The following is an 11,603-nucleotide window of genomic DNA, read 5'->3' as shown; positions in this document are numbered from 1 at the left end:
ACGGGACCCATGTCCACCTCTTTGACCTCTCTGACCTCTTTAATGGGGCCCATGCCCTCCTCTCTGATTGGCCCCTTGTCCACAAGCTCTTTGATTTCTTCCTCTCCCTTACTGTCTATTCTGCTCCATGTTGAAAGAAATGTTCATAAACATCCTTTTTATATGGTGACCAATTGTGGTTCCCACTATGTGGAATCAATTAGCAATAATGAGCAGTCATTATGTATGGTTATCATGTATCATACATGTTATCTAGATGTTTATACTTTACAAACACATTTTATTTCTGTAGTTCTCAAAATCCTTATATAGTAGACAAACCAGTTTAAAATCTATAGTTTTACCAAACGGTTAAGTGATTAACCATTAAGCGCAGTTAGATTAAGTGAAGGTTAAATGTATTTAAACAAATGAGAAGAGAATCATATGAAAAGTATTGTGAGCATTGCATTGTGAAAGGCATTTACTTTATATGAAAGGTATTTCTAGATGAAACACTGATTAGGTTTGGTGAAAATGTTACTGTGTGGTTTTGTGTTTTGAACCTAGTCAATTGAAAATGTGTTTCAAGTTTTGAAGAAAAAGTAACAGCCTTTTTGACGAGTCATATAAAGGGATCATCAGGAAAGGAAAGGTCCCAGAGTCTACATTTCTAGGTAACAGTCAGTCCTGGACTTTGGAGTGCTATCCCCCCCATTGCAGGTTTTGGCACAATGCTAATAAAACAGAAATATCTGTGCCCTGCTCTTCCAGAGTAGGAGTGGACCTGGATCACAGGGCAGGTACTCTGTCCTTCTACAGTGTCTCTGACACAATGACCCTCCTCCACAGAGTCCAGACCACATTCACTCAGCCCCTTTATCCTGGGTTTGGGATTGGTACAAAATCATATCTCAATAATTACCAGTGGATACAGATGATTTCAACCATTTCAGACTTATTAATGGAGAGCTTCTGGGTTATTAACAATCTTCCAGTAGGCCTATGATCTGGTTAAATTCCCCTTTTTTAACATTATTGTAAAAATAAATCAAATGTTTAGGCACATTCTTTGTAGCCTGGTCCCAGATCTGTTAGAGAAAGAAGCATTCATTTGGTTCAAACGTCTCTTGTCTGTCTCTAGTACACCAGTAGGGTGTGTGTGTGTGTGTGTGTGTGTGTGTCTTTCTCTGTGTGTGTTTGTGTGTGTATCTGTGCCGTGTGTGTGTGTGTGCTTACTGATGACTCTGGCGTGGGAGAAGGGGTGTTTTCTCCATGGACAGGTAGCAGGAGGTGACACACTCCATGAGAGGGGCCAGCAGCAGCAGAGGTAGGATGCTGATGACGTTCATGGCACCGATGGGCAGGAGGAAGCTGTTAGGTGCAGGTTAGAGGTCATGGTCTGAATGTAGTAACCTGATGGAATCTGTGGGAGAGGTCAGGGTAACAACAGATTCTAGGACAACTTTATGGAGCATAAATAAACATTATAGCTTTGCCAGTTTTACCCCCAACATCTGAAAAATTATGTATTTGGACTTTCCACTGAAAACAAACAATGACCTGAAAATGTTCTAAAAATCAATGAATGAATGGAACCATTTATTTGTCTCTACAGTTTGAAGGAAGTTTCGAACTAGCATTAGCGCTATGAAGTCTATAGTAACTGCTAGCATGCCATAGACTTCCAGTCATTGCGCTAACGCTAGTTGGCATTGGCTCCCAAAACGACCTCTAACTTCCTTCATACAGGATGCAGAGACATTAAAATGGTGTCCATGAGTTCATCTGACTCTGGGGGAAATAGTTAAAGGGCTTCACTGCCTAAATCCCGAAGAATCCCTTTTAAATTGAGTTTTTCAGTGATTGCAATTATTAATTTTTGCATTTACATTTACATTGTAATCATTTAGCAGACACTCTTATCCAGAGCGACTTTCAATTATTGCAAAATGTGAATCACAATTTTAAAAGTATTTAGTATTTTGAAAAGTTTAGTTCAGCCCAGTGTGAATCAAATGACAAATGACAAAATACTCAGAAGTAATTAAAATACGTATTTCAAATAGATGTAAGAGAAATACTGAACATCTCTGGCTACTACCCAACACTCTGTCACACTTCCTTATCAAAGAAAACACAACCCCTCTACATACAGAGTACACAGTCAAGTAGGGAAGCCCCTCCCTGTCCTCTCGTGTAGAGTTCCATGAAACAGAAAGTAATCTTTGACACTGCCATTGCTTAACCTACGGGAGAGAGCACCGAAATGGCAGAGAATCAGGAACTGTTCTGTTGCTCCATCTGTCTGGATCTACTGAAGGATCCGGTGACTACTGCCTGTGGACACAGCTACTGTATGGGCTGTATTAAAGAAAGCTGGGATCAGGATGATCTGAAAGGTGTCTATAGCTGTCCTCAGTGCAGAGAGAGACCTTCACTCCAAGGCCTAATCTGAGGAAAAATAACATGTTGGCTGAGATGGTGGAGAAACTGAAGAAAACAGGACTCCAGGCTGCTCCCCCTCCTGCTCTGTGCTATGCTGGACCTGGAGATGTGGCGTGTGATGTCTGCACTGGGACCAGAAAGCAGAAAGCCCTCATGTCCTGTCTGGTGTGTCTGGCCTCTTACTGTGAGATTCACCTCCAACCTCACTATGAATCTCCTGCTTTGAAGAAGCACAAGCTGGTCAAAGCCACCGCACAACTACAGGAGAAGATCTGCTCTCATCATGACAAACTGCTGGAGGTTTTCTGTCGTACCGATCAGCAGTGTATCTGTTATCTGTGTACAATGGATGAACATAAAGGCCATGATACAGTGTCAGCTGCAGCAGAGAGGACTGAGAAACAGGTAAGACCAGAACTACTTGTTGGTGACTGTCTGATAAACAAATAATTAAAGATACAGTAGGAACTAAGGCTATTTGAATATGAGATCATTCAAATGATATCGATCCACGGCAGAACAAATATGAACACAAACCTTGAGTATATAGATATGTTAACCCAGATTCTCCAAATGTATCACCATTTTCTAAAGTCAAACACTATTATCATTCCGAATGCCCTTTTAGGAGTTCAAAGTTCAGTCTCAACCCCTTGATACATGTACGTCTACCATAAAAACTAGAATCATTCACATAGCAACATTTAAATATCTTATGGTAAAGGGACTTCCTCAAGATGTTAGACCTTCAACTCTATGGGCCCTATGTCCCGTTACTATACTATTGATCTACTGGACAAATAAAGCTTGATAGCTCATTGAAGAGTGATTCTCCACAGAGGCAGCTGGGGATGAGTCAGCAGAAGGTCCAGCAGAGATTCCAGGAGAGAGAGAAGGAGCTGAAGGAGCTCCAACAGGCTGTGGAGTCTCTCAAGGTGAGTATTGTTGACCAGAGGAGACACACAGTTTCACTTCTCTCCTCCAGTCAGAGAGAGGGAGAGAGGTAGAGGGGCCCCTATCCAATCCCACTGACCCCACTATTGGGAACAAGCTGTCTGGACCCCTTTCAGAGTATAGACTGCTTAATGTAACCGGCGAGGTGGGGACAGCTGAAGGGGGAGTTTGAGTCTCTCTGTCAGTGATGGGATGTAGGGAAAGCCCAGAGCTAGATTTCCGTGTTGAGAGAGATGGATGCTCCCAGCTCTTTCTTTTTGGGGTTGGAAAAACAGAGTGGGGAAACCAAGAAGATCCCTTGTTTTATGTTTGTCTGATGGGCGGGTAACTTCTGTTGTGGGGAGATGAGGGAGCCTGATGGGTGGGTAAATTCTGTTGTGGGGGGAGATGAGGGAGCATGATGGGTGGGTAACTTCTGTTGTGGGGGAGATGAGGGAGCCTGATGGGTGGGTAACTTCTGTTGTGGGGAGATGAGGGAGCCTGATGGGTGGGTAACTTCTGTTGTGGGGGAGATGAGGGAGCCTAATGGGTGGGTAACTTATGTTGTGGGGAGATGAGGGAGCCTGATGGGTGGGTAACTTCTGTTGTGGGGAGAGGAGGGAGCCTGATGGGTGGGTAACTTCTGTTGTGGGGGAGATGAGGCTGCAGGCTGTGGAGTTGTACTCTGATTTATAGAGGGCAGAACTCTGTGATCCTGGGTGTTCTCAGGTTCTGCTCACAGACCTTTCCAAACTCTCTCTGTCACAGAGAAATCAAATTGACATTTCCCTGGCCTTTCACAAACTCTCAGCTGCTGTCTCTCTGTACCTGCCTGTCCAGGAGTGGGGACAAGGCCTGGTGGACCTGGAGAGCAGGGTGGCAGCGTTCTGACTCAAAGCAGCGCAGAGGATTCTGTACCGTACGGAGGTGGGCTGGAGGGAACAGCATGTGCTCTGTTGAGGAGGGCTGGTGGTTTGGGGCTGGATCAGCAGCTCTTCACCATGAGGCAGGAGAGACTCAATACAGCAGGGGTCTGTGATTTCTATGCTGCAGTACTGAGGGCTGGAGCAGCCTGAGGAGGGGCCACCACCGTTTCCACCACTGCAAGTGACAGCAGAGACTGGGGACTGGCAGGAGAGTCCGGAGGACTTACTGACTTTAACACTCTGAGCTTAGTGGGAGTGAAGGGCCATCAGTGGCAGGGGGGTTGTGGGGGCTGAGAGCATGGCAGGGTATAGGTGGAGGGGCTCTATAAGCTCCCAGTGCTGGAAAGGTCAGGGGTCGTCCAGTGGAGGGTATTACATGGAGCCCTGGACACGAATAGCTGGTTGGCTCGGGTTGGCTCGGGTTGACCTGGGAGTTGGGGAGGGGTGTCCGTTTTCTGCAATGACAGACTGTGCATCATGTTTTTTCTGTGTTGCCAGGGTAATGCCATTACTGTTGACGCCTTTAGGGTTGAGTTTGAGTTGTACAAAATGATCAACAGTGTGGAGATGTTTCAGGAGGTATGGGGGCTCAGGGGGGCTGTCTGTACGGCTGGAGAGGAGGGGTTGGATGGACGGTTGGAATGTGGTGCTGGATGGTGTATTGTACTGTGGTGTTGGGTACTGGATAATGTGATTGTGTGGAGGTTGTGGTGTCACGCAATGTGCTTTTAGGAGGGGGGTGTTAGTGTAATGAGGATGGCTCATTAAAGTAAGACAAGTCAGTCTCTCTCTCTCTCTCTCTCTCTCTCTCTCTCTCTCTCTCTCTTAACAGCGCTCTGCACAGGCAGCAGTGGAGGACAGTGATAAGATCTTTACCGAGCTGATCCGCTCCATTGAGAGAAGGCGCTCTGAGGTGAAGGAGCTGATCAGAGCCCAAGAGAAGGCTCAAGTGAGTCAAGCTGAAGGACTCCTGGAGCAACTGGAGCAGGAGATAGCTGAGCTGAGGAAGAGAAGCACTGAGCTGGAGCAGCTCTCACACACAGAGGATCACATCCATTTCCTCCAGGTAACTCAACTGCCTTGATACATGTGATATGAAATTAAAACTCAATGTGAAACTCTCAATCATTTGGTTCTGTTCTCTCTCTCTCTCTCCCCCAGAGTTATCAGTCTCTCTCCGGTACCAGTGTATCTTCAGACTTACCCAGCATCGTTGTCCGTCCTCTTCAGTACTTTGGAGATGTGAGTAAGACTGTGTCTGAACTGAGAGAGAAACTAGAAGACGTCCTTAAAGGAGAATGGACCAAGATCTCCTCTACAGGTGTGTTGAAAATAATAAGAACATCAACTTTAGACCATTGAAAGTTCCCTACTAGTCATATACAGTGGGGAAAAAAAGTATTTAGTCAGCCACCAATTGTGCAAGTTCTCCCACTTAAAAAGATGAGAGAGGCCTGTAATTTTCATCATAGGTACACGTCAACTATGACAGACAAAATGAGAAAAAAAATCCTCAAAATCACATTTTAGGATTTTTTATGAATTTATTTGCAAATTATGGTGGAAAATAAGTATTTGGTCAATAACAAAAAGTTTCTCAATACTTTGTTATATACCCTTTGTTGGCAATGACACAGGTCAAACGTTTTCTGTAAGTCTTCACAAGGTTTTCACACACTGTTGCTGGTATTTTGGCCCATTCCTCCATGCAGATCTCCTCTAGAGCAGTGATGTTTTGGGGCTGTCGCTGGGCAACACAGACTTTCAACTCCCTCAAAGATTTTCTATGGGGTTGAGATCTGGAGACTCCAGGACCTTGAAATGCTTCTTACGAAGCCACTCCTTCATTGCCCGGGCGGTGTGATTGGGATCATTGTCATGCTGAAAGACCCAGCAACGTTTCATCTTCAATGCCCTTGCTGATGGAAGGAGGTTTTCACTCAAAATCTCACGATACATGGCCCCATTCATTCTTTCCTTTACACGGATCAGTCGTCCTGGTCCCTTTGCAGAAAAACAGCCCCAAAGTATGATGTTTTCACTCCCATGCTTCACAGTAGGTATGGTGTTCTTTGGATGCAACTCAGCATTCTTTTTCCTCCAAACACGACGAGTTGAGTTTTTACCAAAAAGTTATATTTTGGTTTCATCTGACCATATGACATTCTCCCAATCCTCTTCTGGATGCACTTCTAGCAAACTTCAGACGGGCCTGGACATGTACTGGCTTAAGCAGGGGGACACGTCTAGCACTGCAGGATTTGAGTCCCTGGCGGCGTAGTGTGTTACTGATGGTAGGCTTTGTTACTTTGGTCCCAGCTCTCTGCAGGTCATTCACTAGGTCCCCCCGTGTGGTTCTGGGATTTTTGCTCACCGTTCTTGTGATCATTTTGACCCCACGGGGTGAGATCTTGCGTGGAGCCCCAGATCGAGGGAGATTATCAGTGGCCTTGTATGTCTTCCATTTCCTAATAATTGCTCCCACAGTTGATTTCTTCAAACCAAGCTGCTTACCTACTGCATATTCAGTCTTCCCAGCCTGGTGCAGGTCTACAATTTTGTTTCTGGTGTCCTTTGACAGCTCTTTGGTCTTGGCCATAGTGGAGTTTGGAGTGTGACTGTTTGAGGTTGTGGACAGGTGTCTTTTATACTGATAACAAGTTCAAACAGGTGCCATTAATACAGGTAACGAGTGGAGGACAGAGGAGCCTCTTAAAGAAGAAATTACAGGTCTGTGAGAGCCAGAAATCTTGCTTGTTTGTAGGTGACCAAATACTTATTTTCCACCATAATTTGCAAATAAATTCATAAAAAAATCCTACAATGTGATTTTCTGGATTTTCTTTTCTCAATTTGTCTGTCATAGTTGACGTGTACCTATGATGAAAATTACAGGCCTCTCTCATCTTTTTAAGTGGGAGAACTTGCACAATTGGTGGCTGACTAAATACTTTTTTCCCCCACTGTACATGTGGAATATGGTATGATGATAACATTCCCTCTCTCTGTGAATGTGTTTGTGTGTCTGTAGTGAATATAGTGGATGTTGTACTGCCTCCAGAGCCCAAGACCAGAGAACAGTTCTTACAATGTGAGTCTCTTTATTCTGAAGTAACTAACAGTCTCTTTTTTACTGACACTCCTAACAATCCCCTCTAGAAATATATAGCAATAGTAGATCTAATCAAACACTGGGTATCTATCTGACTCCTCATATTTCTCTGATTTGATCTCTGCTGTGCTCTAATCAAAGACAGGGTAGATACAGTATCTGACTTAACTTATTGTTCTAACTCCCCTCATTGGTCTCTGCTCTGCTCTTCTCCCAGATTCCTGTCAGCTCACACTGGACCCGAACACAGCCGACACACACCTCTCTCTGTCTGAAGGGAACAGAAAGGTGACCTATACAGACCAAGTCCAACCATATCCTGCTCATCCAGACAGATTCACTAACTACTGTCAGGTTCTGTGTAGAGAGGGTCTGTCTGGACGCTGTTACTGGGAGGTGGAGTGGAGTGGGGTGGTGTGTTACAGCAGTCTCATATAAAGACATCAGCAGAACAGGGACAGATGGTGGATTTGGATACAATAACAAGTCCTGGAGGTTAGAGTGCTCTAGAGGTGGTTATTGGTTCAGACACATTAATGTTGTGACTAAGGTATCAGGCCCTCAGTCCTCCAGAGTAGGAGTGTACCTTGATCACAAGGCAGGTAATCTGTCCTTCTTCAGTGTCTCTGATACAATGACCCTCCTCCACAGAGTCCAGACCACATTCACTCAGCCCCTCTATCCTGGGTTTAATCTCTTTCGTACTGCTGAGCTGGTTAAACTGTAGTAGGGTCCACATAGATACTAGTCATGCTGGTGGTGATGGTCCCCAGATGTGATGATTCATTCTGCTCTGTTTTTATGTACAATGATTTGATTGATTTGATCTTCAGAAGATGTTATGAATTACAATTCAATGCATTCATATTTTTTTAAGTGCAATGTTTTAATCTTATATATTCACATTAATCATGATGTTTGCTGTTAATGTATGTTGGTTGTCATTCAGAACCATTGAAATGTTTTCTCAATTGGTTCTCTGTCTCAATGTAATTTTCCTCAGTATCATGGAACAGGTAGTGTTACTTACTTGCTAATTGAACTATATGGGCCGGTTTCCCCGACACAGATGAAGCCTAGTCCTAGACTAAAAAGCATGTTCAATGGAGATGTCCGGGAAACCGGCCCTAAATTTGGCATATTTTATTCTCCCATACTGCTCAGCCAAGCAATATTAAACCTGTCCAGCAGGTGGGGTTGTTAACCCAACAATAAAAACATCACATATCTTGACTTGCCACTCAGTATATCAGTAATGTTCAGAATTGTACTTTAATATCATTGGAGATTGATGGTCTTTTTAATCCACTATCTAGAGTCAGGAACAGATGAAGTTAGGTCTGCTACTGTTCAGTTATTAAATATGATTCATGGTGATGGGAAATAAAAATACATCTATTAGTAGTTTTTCCTTTGCTATTTATTCCAAGGTGTGTCTTTAACTTGTAAATGGATTGTGTTGAAGCTGGCATGTGGTGTGGATGATAGAATAGAGTGAATAGAGGAGAGAAGAGAGGAGGAGAGGAGAACATCATATAGAAGACAGATAAGATAGAGAGACAATTCATACCCAGGGGAGTTACTGACTCTGGCCCAAATGACACCCTGTTCCCTACGCAGTGCACTAGGCTACTTCTGACCAGATCTAAAGTAGTGCACTACATAGGGAATAGGGTGGAGATTGGAGATTTGCTCACTGTCATTAGAATGAAGATTTCCATACAGGAGTTACTGTCTCTGTCCCAAATCTCTCCCTGTTCCCTTGTGACACTCTGGCTCCATGGACTTTGATTATTGAGCCAGGGTTGTTCATTTTCTTTTGGGTGTATTTCTATGTTGGTTTCTAGGTGTTCATTTCTATGTTGTGGTGGTTATTATTCATGTGACTCCCAATCGGAGGTAACGAGTGACAGCTGTCGGCTCGTTATCTCTGATTGGGAGCCATATTTAAACTGTTGTGGTTTCACTGTGTGTTTGTGGGTTTTTGTTCCATGTACAGTCATTTGTCACTGTGGACTTCACTATCGTCATTCGTTTATTTGTTTTCGTGGTTGCTTTGATTAAATAAAGTCATCATGTTCACTCAACGCTGCGTATTGGTCCGCTTCCTCAGACGATCGTGACAGAAAAACCCACCATAGAAGGACCAAGCAGCGTGTCCAGGAGCAAGACAGCTGGACATGGGAGGAAGCGCCTGGTAAGGGAGATCGAGAGGCTGGCGATGGCCCAGGTGGGCAAATCGTGGTCCTGGGAGGACATGCTCGGGGGCAAGGGACCTTGGGGGGAAGATCAAGGCTCTGGCGAGAGAGGAGCAACGGCGTCAGCAGGGCCATCATCGTTGGAAGGACGAGAGGCAACCCCAAAAAGTTTTTTGGGGGGCACATGGCTTGCGGCTGGGCAGCAGGAGGCTGCTACAGGGAGACGTGGAGAGAAGGCTATCGGATTACGGGAGCCATTGGCGAGTAGAGGAAGGGAAGTTGTTGCGGCACGGCGTGAGAGACTGATGTGTGTTACCAGTCCGGTCCGGCCCGTTCCTGATCCCCAGTTAAAGCCAGTGGTGTGTGTTCCCAGTACGGACCGGCCTGTTCCTACTCACGCATCAAGCCCACGGTGTGCGTCGCCAGCCCAGCCCGGCCTGTTCCTGCTCCACGCACAGAACCTACGGTGTGCGTCGCCAGCCCAGCCCGGCCTGTTCCTGCTCCACGCACCAGGGATACGGTGTGCGTCGACAGCCCTGCCCGGCCTGTTCCTGCTCCACGCACCAAGGATACGGTGTGCGTCGACAGCCCTGCCCGGCCTGTTCCTGCTCCACGCACCAAGGATACGGTGTGCGTCGACAGCCCTGCCCGGCCTGTTCCTGCTCCACGCACCAAGCCCACGGTGTGCGTCGACAGCCCTGCCCGGCCTGTTCCTGCTCCACGCACCAAGGATACGGTGTGCGTCGACAGCCCTGCCCGGCCTGTTCCTGCTCCACGCACCAAGCCCACGGTGTGCGTCGCCAGCCCAGCCCGGCCTGTTCCTGCCCACGCACAGAACCTACGGTGTGCGTCGCCAGCCCAGCCCGGCCTGTTCCTGCTCCACGCACAGAGGATACGGTGTGCGTCGACAGCCCTGCCCGGCCTGTTCCTGCTCCACGCACCAAGCCCACGGTGTGCGTCGCCAGCCCAGCCCGGCCTGTTCCTGCTCCACGCACAGAACCTACGGTGTGCGTCGCCAGCCCAGCCCGGCCTGTTCCTGCTCCACGCACAGAACCTACGGTGTGCGTCGCCAGCCCTGCCCGGCCTGTTCCTGCTCCACGCACCAAGGATACGGTGTGCGTCGACAGCCCGGCCCGGCCTGTTCCGGCCACTCGCACCAGGGATACGGTGCGCGTCGCCAGCCCGGTCCGGCCTGTTCCTGCCACCCGCACCAAGTCTACGGTGCGCGTCGCCAGCCCGACCTGGCCTGTTCCTGCCACTCGCACCAAACTGACGGTGCGCGTCGCCAGCCCGGTCCGGCCTGTTCCTGCCACCCGCACCAAGTCTACGGTGCGCGTCGCCAGCCCGGTCCGGCCTGTTCCTTCTCCCCGCACTAGCCCTGAGATGCGTGTCCTCAGCCCGGTACCTCCAGTTCCGGCACTACGCGCCAGGCCTAAGGTGCGCCTCAGACGGCCAGAGTCTGCCGTCTGCCCAACGGCGCCTGAACTGCCCGTCTGCCCAACGGCGCCTGAACTGCCCGTCTGCCCAACGGCGCCTGAACTGCCCGTCTGCCCAACGGCGCCTGGACTGCCCGTCTGCCCAACGGCGCCTGAACTGCCCGTCTGCCCAACGGCGCTTGAACTGCCCGTCTGCCCAACGGCGCTAAAGCCGCCCGTCTGCCATGAGCCTTCAGAGCCGTCCGCCAGACCGGAGCCGCTAGAGCCTTCCGCCAGACAGGAGCCGCTAAAGCCTTCCGCCAGACAGGATCAGCCAGAGCCTTCCGCCCGGACAGGATCAGCCAGAGCCTTCCGCCAGACAGGATCAGCCAGAGCCTTCCGCCAGAACAGGATCAGCCAGAGCCTTCCGCCAGACAGGATCAGCCAGAGCCTTCCGCCAGACAGGATCAGCCAGATCCGTCCAGCCAGCCATGAGCAGCCAGATCCGTCAGCCAGCCATGAGCAGCCAGATCCGTCCAGCCAGCCATGAGCAGCCAGGTCCGTCAGCCAGCCATGAGCAGCCAGATCCGTC

At 48.0% G+C, this 11,603-nt stretch overlaps 1 pseudogene; it reads left to right on the top strand.

The window, feature by feature from the left end:
* Positions 1–2,227: 2,227 nt before the first annotated feature.
* On the top strand, positions 2,228–3,722 carry LOC123485761 (annotated as a pseudogene).
* Positions 3,723–11,603: the final 7,881 nt, after the last annotated feature.

Source organism: Coregonus clupeaformis, unplaced genomic scaffold (genome assembly GCF_020615455.1).
Source record: "Coregonus clupeaformis isolate EN_2021a unplaced genomic scaffold, ASM2061545v1 scaf0841, whole genome shotgun sequence".
NCBI lineage: Eukaryota > Metazoa > Chordata > Actinopteri > Salmoniformes > Salmonidae > Coregonus > Coregonus clupeaformis.
Note: the sequence above shows the minus strand (reverse complement) of the source record. Positions and strands in the feature narration are given on the sequence as shown.